The sequence below is a fragment of the Equus quagga genome, chromosome 3 (genome assembly GCF_021613505.1).
Source record: "Equus quagga isolate Etosha38 chromosome 3, UCLA_HA_Equagga_1.0, whole genome shotgun sequence".
Taxonomy (NCBI): domain Eukaryota; kingdom Metazoa; phylum Chordata; class Mammalia; order Perissodactyla; family Equidae; genus Equus; species Equus quagga.
Window position 1 is genome coordinate 155,351,467 of NC_060269.1, and position 12,768 is coordinate 155,364,234.

Genomic DNA, 12,768 nt, shown 5'->3' on the forward strand with positions numbered 1-12,768 from the left:
TGCTCAGACTCCGCCCCCCCCCCCCCCCCCCGCCCCTGTAACTCATGCTCCCCTCTGAGTCTGGGCCCTGCGGCGCCCGGCCCACTCCCCTCCCTGGTTGGCACCTCCAGTCCTCTCCTCCGAGGCTGCTCTGGGGGGATCCCCTGCCCTCTGGCCTCTGACCTTCTGCGGGAGCCGGGGAGGAGACCCGGAGCCCTCGGGGGCGCGACCTGTGAGTCTGGAGAGGCGGGTGGAGACAAAAGGCCCGTCCTTCCCCTCCTCCACCGTCCCCTCCTCGGCAGAGTGCGGCCTCCAGTTGGGGGCCAAGGGGTGTCCCTGGCCCAGCGGGGGCGGCGTTTGCCGGAAACCACCGCGGGCCGACCCACCTGGCCTCCCGGCCCTTCCGTTTTCTCCCTTGTTTATTCTGCATCACAATATGTTGAATCTCAGGTAAATGAGGTCTTCTGCATCTGAGGAGTTTTATCTCGACAGAAAGCCCTTTCTGTCCATATCGAGAAGTCATCGTGTCCACGTGCTGCGGGCCTGGGCGTGGCCCTCCTTGCTCTTAGAGAAGCCATAACACTAGACGGCAATACGCGCCGCGCGCCCCTCCGTCCAGGGACGGAGAGCATGTCCGCCGCCCGCGCTGCGCCCGCGTCCTGCGCCCGCGCCCGCGCCCCTCCCCGTCCGTCTTTTTTAAAAGCCTGTTTTCACACTTTAAAAAGCCAGCTCTGAGCAGGCAGGGCGTTGTGTCGTAGAAACCCCGCATCGCTCCCCGCGCAGGGGGCGCCCGAGCAGCCGAGCTTGGTAGACCGTGGATGTCGTCTGTCCGTCTGTCCCCGCGCTGCGCCCCCTCCTGCATGTCGGAGGCCGCCGCGTGTGTTCCCTCCGGATGGAATCACAGCCAATAAACACCGGTGATTTCACCCTGCGCCGGAGTCCTGATTCCTCTCGGAGGCGACGGCGGCCGGGGGGAGGGCGCAGCACGGGGTCCTGGAGCCGGGGGACCCCCCCCCAGGGATCGGCACCCTCTTGGCCCTGTTGGACCCCCCCCCTTGCTCACCCCACATCCTGCCACATAGGAAGCCCCTGCCCCTCTCACTGGGGTGACTGCAGGATTGCCCCACTACCCTGACCAAGATGGTCCCCTCTGACCAGTTCCCTAAGGCAGCCCCAGAGTCATCTCAATCTAAAACGCTGACCAGCCCCTTCAGGGCCCAACCCGTGAGTCTCCCGGAGCTGCACAGACCTTGGCACAGGCCTTTCCTTCCCCATACCTGTGCCAGCCGCTGGGGGCCCGGGGCCCGGTGTGCTGGCCACACCTCAGGCCCACCTGATGAATTCTGGCACAGCCCGGAGGGTCCTGTCCCCTCCTTGTGCTGAGGAGGCCTCTGACCCCTGCAGCTCTGGGCCCACTCCCCAGGGGACACCTGCCCATCTGGGCTGAGGCCTGACGAGGAGCCCGTGGGACTTGCTGGCTCGCCCAGAGAACAGCCCTGCCGTCTCCTCTGGGCACCCCGCCCACATTCTTCCTGTGCCCTAAGCCCACCCCGAGGTGCTGTGGCTGCTTGTGTCCCCAGAAAGGCCTTGTCTGACCCTCCCTTCTGGGGGCCTCTCTCCAGGAAGGCGGCAAGTCTGGGTCACCTGTGGCTTTCCCCACACCGCTGGCTGGGAATGCACACAGAGCTTCCAGTAAGACCTGACCAGCCAGGAGGACAAAGGCCGCAGAACCCTGCCCCAGCCCCTGGGCCCGCCTCATGGAGCTGTGCCCTGACGGCCGCCAGGGAGCCATGGCTCCTTTGCCTCTGCGGCTGGGTGGGTTGGGGAAGGTCTGGGAGGGGGCTGCTCTCCTTGAGCACAGGGCGGTGTCTCCTGTCCCCCTTCTTCCTGCCTCTGGGGGGAGTTTGGCCCCCAGCCCTAAGTCCTGCTGAGCAGCCCAGTGCACCTTCCGCTTGCTGAGGAGGGAGCGGCTGTCCACCCTCCCTCCCTGGATCCAAAACTCAGACACAAGTCTTTGCAGCCAACTCTGTGGCTCTGAGCTCTGCACGCCACCCCCAGCATGGTGCTCTCAGAAGGGCCCAGAAACTGCTTCCCCTCCCCCACCTGACTCAGTCCTGGACAGTGACGCAGACGTGCCAGGTGACCTGGTGCGTCTGGCCCCTGAACCCTGGCCAGACCTTCCTCAGCGATGGTGGGTCAGACCCCTCAGATGACTGGGTCCGAGGACTCGAGGGAGAGGCACTCGCTCACTTGATGTTTCTTGAGCCCCTACGATATGCTAAGCTCGGTTCCAGGCACTGACTGGGATAACGAGGTCCTTTCCTCCTGGAGCCGATTTTTACAATGCCAGGAGACAGAGATAACACAGGAGTCAAGCGGTGATTTCTTCTATGGGGAAATTGAGCAGGATAAGACAGGATGGCGGGGGCGATCCTCTCACCTCGGAGGGGTGTCGTGTGCAGACACCCCAAGGAAGGGGGAGGGAGGCCCGTGGGCCTCCAGTGGGAGAGCATTCCAGGCAGAGGAACAGCCACACCAGGGCCCTGATGCAGGAGATGCCCTGGGCACTTCACAGTGGTGACCATGACTCCCGCTGACCGTGGCCTTTCAGGGTGGTGACCGTGACTCCAGCTGACCATAGCACTTCAGGGTGGTGACCGTGACTCCAGCTGACCATGGCACTTCAGAGTGGTGACCATGACTCCAGCTGACTGTGGGCTTGTGACGCTTGCCTCTTAGCAGTCTCTTTCTTTGCTGTGAATTTAACTCTATGTTGAGAAGCAGAGCACATTTTCATTCTGGGTGCCCTCCAGAGACATCGCCACTCCACAGGCGCAGGTCATCCCGTCTGCTGGCTGTAGGAACTCCTCTCCCTGGCCCTGCACACAGCAGCCCTGGCAGCTGGCAGTGCTCTGCTTCAGTTTCCCGTCTCCTCTCCTCTCAGGCGACCTGCACTTCCTGAGCTGCCTGAGTCACAAGCCACTTAACCATCAAGGCTGTCAGGACAAAATTTTAGAGGTCTGGTTATTAAGCACCAATTTGTCCAGTTCCGCTAATCCGCAGTTAGACATCCTGCTGTCCACAATCAGAGCCAGCGGGACCGAGGCACCCTAGGCCTATGCCACCTGTCCACACAATTCAGAAATGGCTCCATTCTTGTCTTAGCAGCTTCCCGTTAGGTCTGAGAGGAGGGGTCCCGTCGCGGGTGAGGGGCGGTTCCCGTGAAGCCTGGCTCGGGCGGGGTGAGGCGGCTGGACCGGAGGCGGGATTCGGGGCTCAGGCTGGGGGCGGGACTGGGCCAGAATTAGGGGGATCCAGCTGGGGAGGGTTGGGAGTGGAGCTGGGGGTAGGATGGGGGCAGGTTTGGGGGGCAGGGCTGAGGCGGAATTGGGGGGATCCAGCTGGGGGGTTGGGAGTCGAGCTGGGGGCAGGATGGGGGTGGGTTTGGAGGCTCAGGCTGGGAGCTGGGCTGGGGCGGAATTGGGGGTATCCAGCCAGGGGATTGGGAGTCGAGCTACGGGTCCAGGCTCGACCCGTAGGGACTGGGTCGGGCTCAGGCTGCGGCAATCCCAGGCCAGAGTAGGCCACGCACGCGAGGACGGAAGGGCCACACAGCACGCCCTTGCCCAGTGCCGCCAGACTCCGGAGCTGAGGCTCAGCCTGCAGCTGAGCCGGGGCCTGGGATCCCACCGACCCGCCCCGCCAGCCCGAGCCAATCAGCGCTCGCAGATCAGACGCTGTGATTGGCTCCGAGAGCATCATGTGGCAGTGGCCTTGCCAATCAGAACCGGGGAGGTGCCAACGCAGGGTGGGGGGAGCCTCCGAAAGTCCTCCCTTGACCCTGCCCCATGAGCGTCCTCCCCTGTCTGTCCTCCCCAACTGTCCTCCCGAGACAGTCCTCCCCCGAGGCTCCTCCGACTGTCCTCCTTGTGTCCCCACACGAAGCCAGCCCCGCCTCCACGTGGTCCCCCCTCGGGACGAGGCCCGTGGGATGTGAGGCCTGAGTGCTCCCTGGCTGGCGGAGCAGAGGTGCCTGCCGGTCTGAGGACAGAGTGGGGGTGGGCCCCGCCCAGTGGCCCCTCAGGACCCCAGGAGCCGAGAAGGGGGCTGGGGATTGACCAGGCTCAGGGGCTCCACTCTGCAGCCTGAGGCTCACGGAAGACCCACAGCCAGGTGGGCCGGCTCTGCGGTGCCCAGAGTCCTGTGCTGTTCACACTGCCAGTCTGGAGGTGGGGCCTGGCAGCACCTCCCTCCTGCTGGCCTCCAGGACCCCACTCAGGTCTGGGGCCAGCCCCCTGGCCTCAATGGTGCCCGGAGTGATTTCTCTCAGCCCCAGAGAACAAGGCATGGGAATCGAAGTTTAGTTGACTTCTACAAAATAAAACACTGTTTTTTGCACGCTTGAGTGAGTCCACTGAGATTTATACTGTGCAAAGGCAAAGAAGGACTTTGCCAGGAGAGAGGGCGGGGGTCCAGCGTGCCTGGGGAAAGGCCTGGAGGCTGGGATGTGACAGGGCGAGGGCCTGGCAGAAGCTCTGGGGTGCCGCCATCCTGGAGCAGGAGACCCCAGGACTGATGGGCGGAGGAGGACATCTCAGGGGTACAGCTCCTGCCACGGCTCTTCTCGTCTCTCCAGAGTGCCCTGTGCAAAGATGATTCCTTGGAAAGGTACCTGTCAATGTCTTATTAACTAACCTTCCAGGCCTGCCCAAACACTGACCTTTAATTTGCTTTAAGAACAAACCTTTGGTGTGGGTGCTGCTGGCAGCCGCAGAGAGAGCTTGCCCACAAGCAGGGCCCCATGCTCTGTACCCAGGTGGCCAAAAATCCTGATTCTCTCAGAGGAGTCCTAGATTCCAGGGCCCATCAGCCAGAACTCAGCCTCTCTACTCACGTGTCTACCAGGCCCAGGCTGTGACCCTGAAAAGGAGGGGGCACACCCCATCACACCTCCTGGCCCTCCCTCACCACCCAGGACTGGGAACAGGGGTGGGGCCTGGCTGGAACTTCCAGGCTAAGATTGACGATTGACGCTCTCCATGGATTCTCTCTCCTGCAGCCAATTCATCATACAGTGAGCAGAAATAAAGTTAAATGAATAATCAAGTCACCAACCAGGAGAAATTCACCAATGGCTGGGGCAGGAAATATACAACAAGAACCTAGAGGCAAGGGGATGCCAAATAACAAAGAACACACTATGATGGGGGGTGTGAAAGGGCACCCCGACCCAGCTCCAGTGGCAAAGGTGGAGTAATCTGAATGACAGATAGTGTTGGATTCTAACCCAAGTATCAAATAAATGTCTATGAGTCCTCACTGATATGAATGACTGAATAAACAAATAACTGGGGGAGAGAAACAAATGTCTCATGCAGAAGGATTCCAGCTAACTCACATAGACGCTGCCCTTGAGGGGTGGAGCAAACTCCCCAGCCTGCCTGTGGGCTGCACGTGGTGAAAGAGCACGTATGGGGAGGGGTTAAAAACAGGAGCGTGCAGTGCAGAGATGGGACCCACCACCACTGCAGGAGGCTGGGGTCAGCATCCACAGCCACAGGTCACATGACAACGCGTGCCCCTGATAACGGGACGGGATGAGACCTCACCTCTGTGGTCCTCCTCCCCAAACCCATATCCCCAGTCGAACCATGAGAAAAACAGACAGATCCCAGCTGAGGGATGCTCTACAAAAGAAGACAGCCAGCACTCCTTACAACCGTCAAGGTCATCAAAAACAAGGCACGTCTGAGAAACCGCCACAGCCCAGACAAGCCTGGGGACACGTAAGGAATAAGGTAGGGTGGTGTCCTGAGACAGAAAAGGATTTCAGGCAAAGACTAAGAGATCTGCATCAAGAACGGATGTCAGTTAATAAAAATGTACCCGTGTTGGTTCACTCGTGGCGACAAGTGTGCTGTACTAACGGAAGATGCTAACAACAGGGAAAACTGGGGCAGGGTACGTGGGAACATGCTCCACTGTCTTCACAATTTTTCTGTAAATCTAAAACTCTTTCAAAATTAAAAGTTTACTTAAAAAATTTAACTGGAAAAGGCATGATCCAATTCAATTAATATTACGACCAGCAGCTGATGAAAGACACAGAGGAGAGGGAAGTGCAGGTCGGCCCCTGAACAGCGCACCTGCCCACAGAGCCCCAGAGCCACAAGGGAGAATGGGCCGTCCTGGGTTGCTTCCTGGACATTCTCTTTCCTCCCCTCTGACGGGGCTACGGGGAGGCAGGTCGGCAGGGGACAGGGAGGAGCAGGCTGGCTCTGGGAATGAGTCAGAGCATCTGCCTCTCCACCCAGCCCTGCTCGCTGGGGTGAACCTGGCCAGGTTGCCTGGCACCATCTCACCAAGCACAGGGCAGGCTGACCGCCCTGGCCCAGATGAACTCTGCCCGGCCCCTGCCAAACTCTCAGGGCACAGAGGCGTGCAGGGTCATCAAAAGCCCAGCAGCGCTCCTGCCCAACACAGAATAAAAAGCAAATTGGGTCAGAAACGGTGGGAAGAGAGTAAAACTTCAGCTCACTCTCTCTAAGCTGGATCCCAACTCTGGACATGAGCAGAAGGGAAAGAACCAGCAAGGTGACCGGCAGACACCTGCAGAGGGGCACGCAAACACGGACAGCAGCCCCATGGAGAAGAACAGCAACTCAAGACACAGCAGGGGAGAGCCGAGCTCCGCAGAGCCCCAAGTCCTGAGGGAAAGAACGCGTGACCAGGGGGACGCGGCTCAGGGAGAGGGCGTTTCACACATCTCTTAGTGCTGAGTCGAACAACGAGCAGCTGAAAATCGGGGAAAGATAAAGAAGATTCGAACAACACAATTGGCTGCCTGAGGTATGAGGAGCTCTGTGCTCAGCTGAGAAATGCACATTCTTGTAAAGTTCACTTGAATTTTTACAAAAAGTGACCGCTGACTGGGCCGTAATACGACTCGCATGAGACAGAACACTGCCTAGTCCCAGGACAGCAGGTGTCGAGACCCACACACAGAGATAATCAGAGACCCCCGTGGATTCGGAAATTAAACTTCCGAATTGCCCAAAGGACAGAGAAGACAGAAATGGACTGCTATCTTTTTAGTATGTCATTATAAATTGCTTTAAAAATTTCAGGGCGACCACGGCAAGAACAGAACATGAACACGTGTATAACTCACACACAGGAAGGAGGGAGAAAACTTACTAATCTAATGGGGGCAGAAATGAGGTGGGAGGAAGCAAGCAGGAAGTACGAAAGAGGCGGCAACACTGGGTCCCCACATTTCCAGTCATGTGGGCAATCGGGCAGCTGCCGGGGACACCCGTCCCTCATTGGCTGCTCTGGAGCCCCAGCTACTCCGTGATGCCTTTTCCCAGAACTGGCTCTGCTGGTGCGGCAGCCAGAAGTGCAGGAGCTAACACCCCGAGGGCTGGCCAGGGGGCTGTGAGACCGCTGCTTCCACCCTGGGTCGGGAAGGGGCACAACTCCCAGGCACGTACTTGCCCCGCATCCCAGAGTCCCACAGGAACAGCCTTCAGTCCCCTGTGAAGCTGGCTCAAGAAACCACATCCAACCCACGGCGCCCTGCAGCTGAGCAGGGTGGGCGTATCGCTGGCGTGGGAGACGGAACACACACCGTGGAAGCTCCGGCGACCCGGTGAGCAGGGCTTCCAGGACGGGTCGGGTCTGGTGTCAGGGGCATGTCGAGGAGGCGGGCTTTGCTCTGGACTGGATGCTGTGGGGAAGCAGGGTCCTTCTGAGACTGGGCGTCTCCACGCACCTTCTCCAGAGGGAGAGGCCTGGAGCGAGGCCGTCCCGGGGATTCTCTGGGACGGGGGCCAGTGGGTCATTTTTGTGGCTCAAACCATGTTTACATTTTGTTTGTGTTCAGATGCAATTACAAAGTCCTCTTGTTTCTGTCTTGACCTATCAAGGTGCTCTGCCTGGCTGTGTCGTGTGAAATGGTGTCTGTTGATGGGGACCAGCCTGGTGGGGAGGGCCAGGCCTGCTCCTGGAAGTCAGGGTGCTTTTCTCCTCCTCACTGGCTGCCTTCCACCCCCGAATCACATCTCTGCTTCCCGCCTGGTGGTCCCAGCTCCTCCAAGTGAAGGACTTGGATGCCAGCCCGTCTTCGGGGTGACTTCTGGGGGAACACAAATGAAGACAGTTCACACCAAAGTGGCTGAGGAAGCAGGCCCACAGCACGGGATCAGAAAGGATGGCTTGCTCCGGTGGGGCGTGGGGAGGTGACCCCTGGCATGCTGCGGCACCCAGTGGCCACATCTGTCACCTGGCGATATGCCCAGGGCTAAAGCCATAGCAGCCACGGGGCGAGGTTGTGTGGACGGCTGGTCACTATCGGTAGCACCAGTGTCCTGAAGGGTGTAAGTTGATGCCCCAACTCAAGGGGCCTCAGGCAGCCTTTTGAGAGACCCTGATCTTCTGTGGTCGAGGGCGGGGCTGTGGGGAGAGTAGCCCTCGCGGGTCTCCTGGGCGGAGTCAGCCCCTGCTCTGGAGGAAGCGCCCCTGAGATGGGGGGTGGGGTGAGCAGTGCCCAGTGGAGCCCTCGAGAGTCTCGGCTTAGATTCCCATGAAGACCTGAGCTTGAAGAGGTGGTGACCCTTGCCCTGGATTCATGGGCAGCGGCCCCTCACAAGCTGCCCCCTCTTCTCATGGAGCTGATCCTGCCTCTGCCAGACTGGGGAAAGCAGAGCTGGAGGACCCCATGGGTGCACACTGCGGGGGCCAGGAGAGCGCCAGGAAGGCTCCTGTGGTGCTGGGCGGGTGGCGAGGGCCCAGCGTGCAAGGCGCTCTTTTGTGGCTCCCAGCTTCGAGTCTCAGCAAGGACTCTGGAGCCAGTCCTCAGGTGGGGTGTGGACAAATTGATGCCCCACTGCTGCTGACACTGCCTGCCCAGAACACCGGGAGGGTCCAATGGCTGTGAGGCCAGAGGCCACCAGCTGAGTGAGCCTGCGGAGGCTGGGGCACACGGCCACGCTGAAGCCGCGGGAGTGCTGATGAGGGGCGCGTCACACACAAGCTCGCAGCAGGCCTGGTGACGGTGGGAGACACAGCATTGGGACAGCCCTCTGGAGTCAGCAGAGATGATGATATGGTAGAACTCCAGAGCAATAGCGGCCAGGAGACTTGAAGGGAGCGGGTCGAGGTCCCAACCACACCCATGGACGCCACCAAATCCTCACAAAGCCAGCAACCATGCGGCGACAGTGGAAACCATGAGCCTAACCACGTGGTGGCTCCATGTCCAGCTGCGAGGGCAGGTGGGGAGAGGACACAGCTGCCATGCATGGTGTGCGGATGGGAAGCAGCCTGCGCTTGTTGGAGCACGCCAGTGTGCACTCACATGCACGATCATGCTCCTCCTCTGGGCCCCCTGTCCTCTGGGGAGCAGGCATTCTGCGTCCATCATCCAGACATCCTGTGGGGCGTCACCCTGGCCAGCGGCAGGCAGACCTGGGAGGCAGACCTGGGGCGAGGAAGCTGGAGTGAGACACGGACACAGGAGTGCCAGAGGGCGGAGAAAATCCCACAGAAATCCAGGGGCTGCTGACACTAAATCTCATTTTGTGTTCTTTTTTTAAAACTGAGGAAGAATTTACAGAAATATGCACACATCTCAGTGTACAGTTTGGCGATTTTTGACAAACTCCATGTTACCTGCTCCTTTCTCCAGATACAGGACATTTCCATCAACCCCAGAAATTTCCCCAAGGCCACTTCCCTATAAAGCCCCAATTCTCTCCGCCAAAAGCAACTGCTGTTCTGATTTCTGCCGCCAGTTATTGGTTTTGTCTGTTCTTCACCCTCATACACGTGGATTGTGTGTACATCTTCTTTCGTATCTGGCTTTTCCATTCGGCAGGTTTTGCAGACTGGGGCTGTGGCGCATGTGGCCTTGCGTTGCTGAGTGAGGCTGCCTTAGGCGGATGCACAGCCATTCGTCTTTGATCAACACTGGGTCATATCCATTTTAGTCACAAGAATAAGCTGCTACAAAGTCTTTTTATGGACGTCTGCTTCTGCTCCTCTTAGTGGACCCCACAGGCGGCATTGCTGGGTCATGCGTAGGTGTGCGCCTAACTTTAGAAGAAACTGCCAAACTGTTTCCCAAAGTGGCTGCACCAGCATCTGAAGAATAAGTCAACATCCCCATCAACACTTGGTGGTGATGTCTGTCTTAGCCCCTTTGGGCTGCTTTAATAAGAACACCACAGACGGGGCGGCTTAAACAACGGATATTTATTTCTCACGGTTCTGGAGGCTGGACCGTCTGAGATCAGGGTGCCGGCAGAGTCGGTGTCTGGTGAGGGTCCCTCCTCGGTTCATAGGTGGTGTCTTCTCGCTGTGTCCTCACGTGGCACGAGGGGCGAGGGAGCTCCCTGGGGTCTCCTTTGTAAGGGCACTGATCCCATTCACGACCTAAGTGCTTCCCAAAGGCCCCACCTCCTGACGCCACCACTGTTGGGGGTTAGGATTTCAACACATGAACTTTGGGGAGACACGTTCAGTCCATAACAGGCTTTTAAGTTTTAGTCATTCTGGTGAGTTTGCAGTGCTGCCTCACTTTGTTTAATTGGCATTTCCCGGAAGACTAATGGTGAGCACTTTTTCACGTGCTTGTTGGTACTTGCATATCTTCCTTTAAGAAGTCTCTGTTCAAATCTTTTGTCCATTTAGAAAATAGGATTGTCTTTTTTAAAAAAAGTTAATAGATGATTTTTCTGAGCCATTTTAGGTCTACAGAAAAATTGAGCGGCAAGCACAGAGGCGTCCCATAGACCCCAATTCCTCCTCCAACTTCCCTTGTTATTAACATCTCCCATTACTCTGGTACGTTTGTTACAATTGTGAACCAATATTGATACGTTGTTATTAACTACATGAGCGTTCACTCTTGGTGATACATTCTATAGATTTTGACACATGTATAAGGACGTGTATCCACCGTTACAGCATCGTCCAGGATAGTGTTACTGCCCTACAATCCTCTGTGCCTCCCTGTTCATTCCTCCTTCCAGATCCTTCCAACCACTGATCTCTCCCGTCTGCAGAGTTTTGCTTTTTCCAGAACGTCATAGAGTTGGAATCATACAGCGTGTAGCCTTTCAGACTGGCTTCCTTCATTTACCAATATGCATTTAAGGTTCCTCCATGACTTCATGGCTTGATAGCTCATTTCTTTTTAGTGCTGAATATTCTGTCATCTGGGTGGACCACAGTTTATTTATCCATTCACATACTGAAGGACATCCCGGTTGCTTCTGAGTTTTGGTAACTATGAATAAAGCTGTTATAAACATTCAGAAAAGTTTGTGTGGATGTAAGTTTTCAGCTCCTTTGGGTAAATATCAAGGAGCATGATGGCTGGATTGTATGGTGAGTGTACGTTTGGTTTTGTAAGAAATTGCCACCTCCCCACCCTCTAGAGCCCTGGGGTCCTACAGACGATGGAACAGTAAACACTACAGGTATCAGAAGCACCTCCCAGAACTCTCAGTGAGAACTTATGCCCAATTTGTGATTCCCAAGGTCTCAGTGAAAGAAGCTATTTCCCACCAACAAGAGTATAATCTTAGTCTGAACATTTTTCATACTTGGTTTATTTGTTATAAAGCCCAGACTCTTCTATCTTTGGAAAGATTTTTGACTAAAGCGTTCTTAAAGAAGCAACTTTGTTTTCATAGAACCGCAATACATTTAAAAAAACCAGTGGAATAAATGTAGTGGCCAAATAATTTATTCTTTTATGTCCAAATAAAACCCAGATGCAATTAAGCTGCAACAAGAGCACTACCGTGGAGAGAACACGTTAGCCTGTGCACGGTTTGGACGCTCACGTCCCTCTCCTCTGGAGCTGGAAGGGGCCTCGCTGCCACATAAATCAGAGCAGAAGGTCGAACTGTAACGAGAGTCTGATGGAGGGAGGGACTTGTGCGTCCTGCAGGAGACAGTTCTTATAAAAGCGAGGTTGTATTTCAGCGTAACTAGGAGAGGGCGATAACTATCATTCTCGGGAGGGGCCATTGCTGTGCAGTCGGCCCCCACCCCCGTGGGTCTGGCCATGGAGGCCCCTTAAGAGAGGTTTGTTGCACCCACTGGGGGTTTTATCTTTAAGAACCAAAAATCAAAGGGAGATGTTTATCCTTGTCCGTGTGGCCAGCGTCTGCAGCATGTGTGTGCTCCTGAGATTGAGGCCTTTCCACGCAGGCCACGGCACAGCTGACGCCATTTCTTCTGTACGCACTTGCTCCCTTTTAGGGGACGCACATCGCATCTGTGTGTAACAGCGCTTACAGTTAAAATGGGACTTGCACATTTTCATGCACATGGAATTGCATGGGGAAATGAAACCGCCGAGAGAGCTACAGGGAGCGGCACGCAGCCCTTCAGGGCTGACAGCCTGCGGCGGCTGCTCGCCTCCTCTTTCCCAGAGTCGCCTCTTACAGGTTGTTGACCTGGTCGTGGCTTTGCAGCATCTGCAGCCCGTGGTCTGTGGGCGGAGCCTGGGGATCTGCCTGGAGCTCTCAGACGCCTGGGGCCCACTGACCTCACCTCATGGGGGCAGAGACTTCACCGTCAGCCACGTGGTCGACCAGCGGACGGGACCTAATTGTGAGGACTCCATGTAGTTTACTCCACGTCTAAATGACTCGAACATTTACATGTGGTTTCAGCCAATATCTTGACATTTGTTGGATGGAGGAAACAACTTACTGAAAGTGACTGAAACAGGTAAAGTCAGTTTCTTAAAACTATACTTATCTCTAAAGTCAC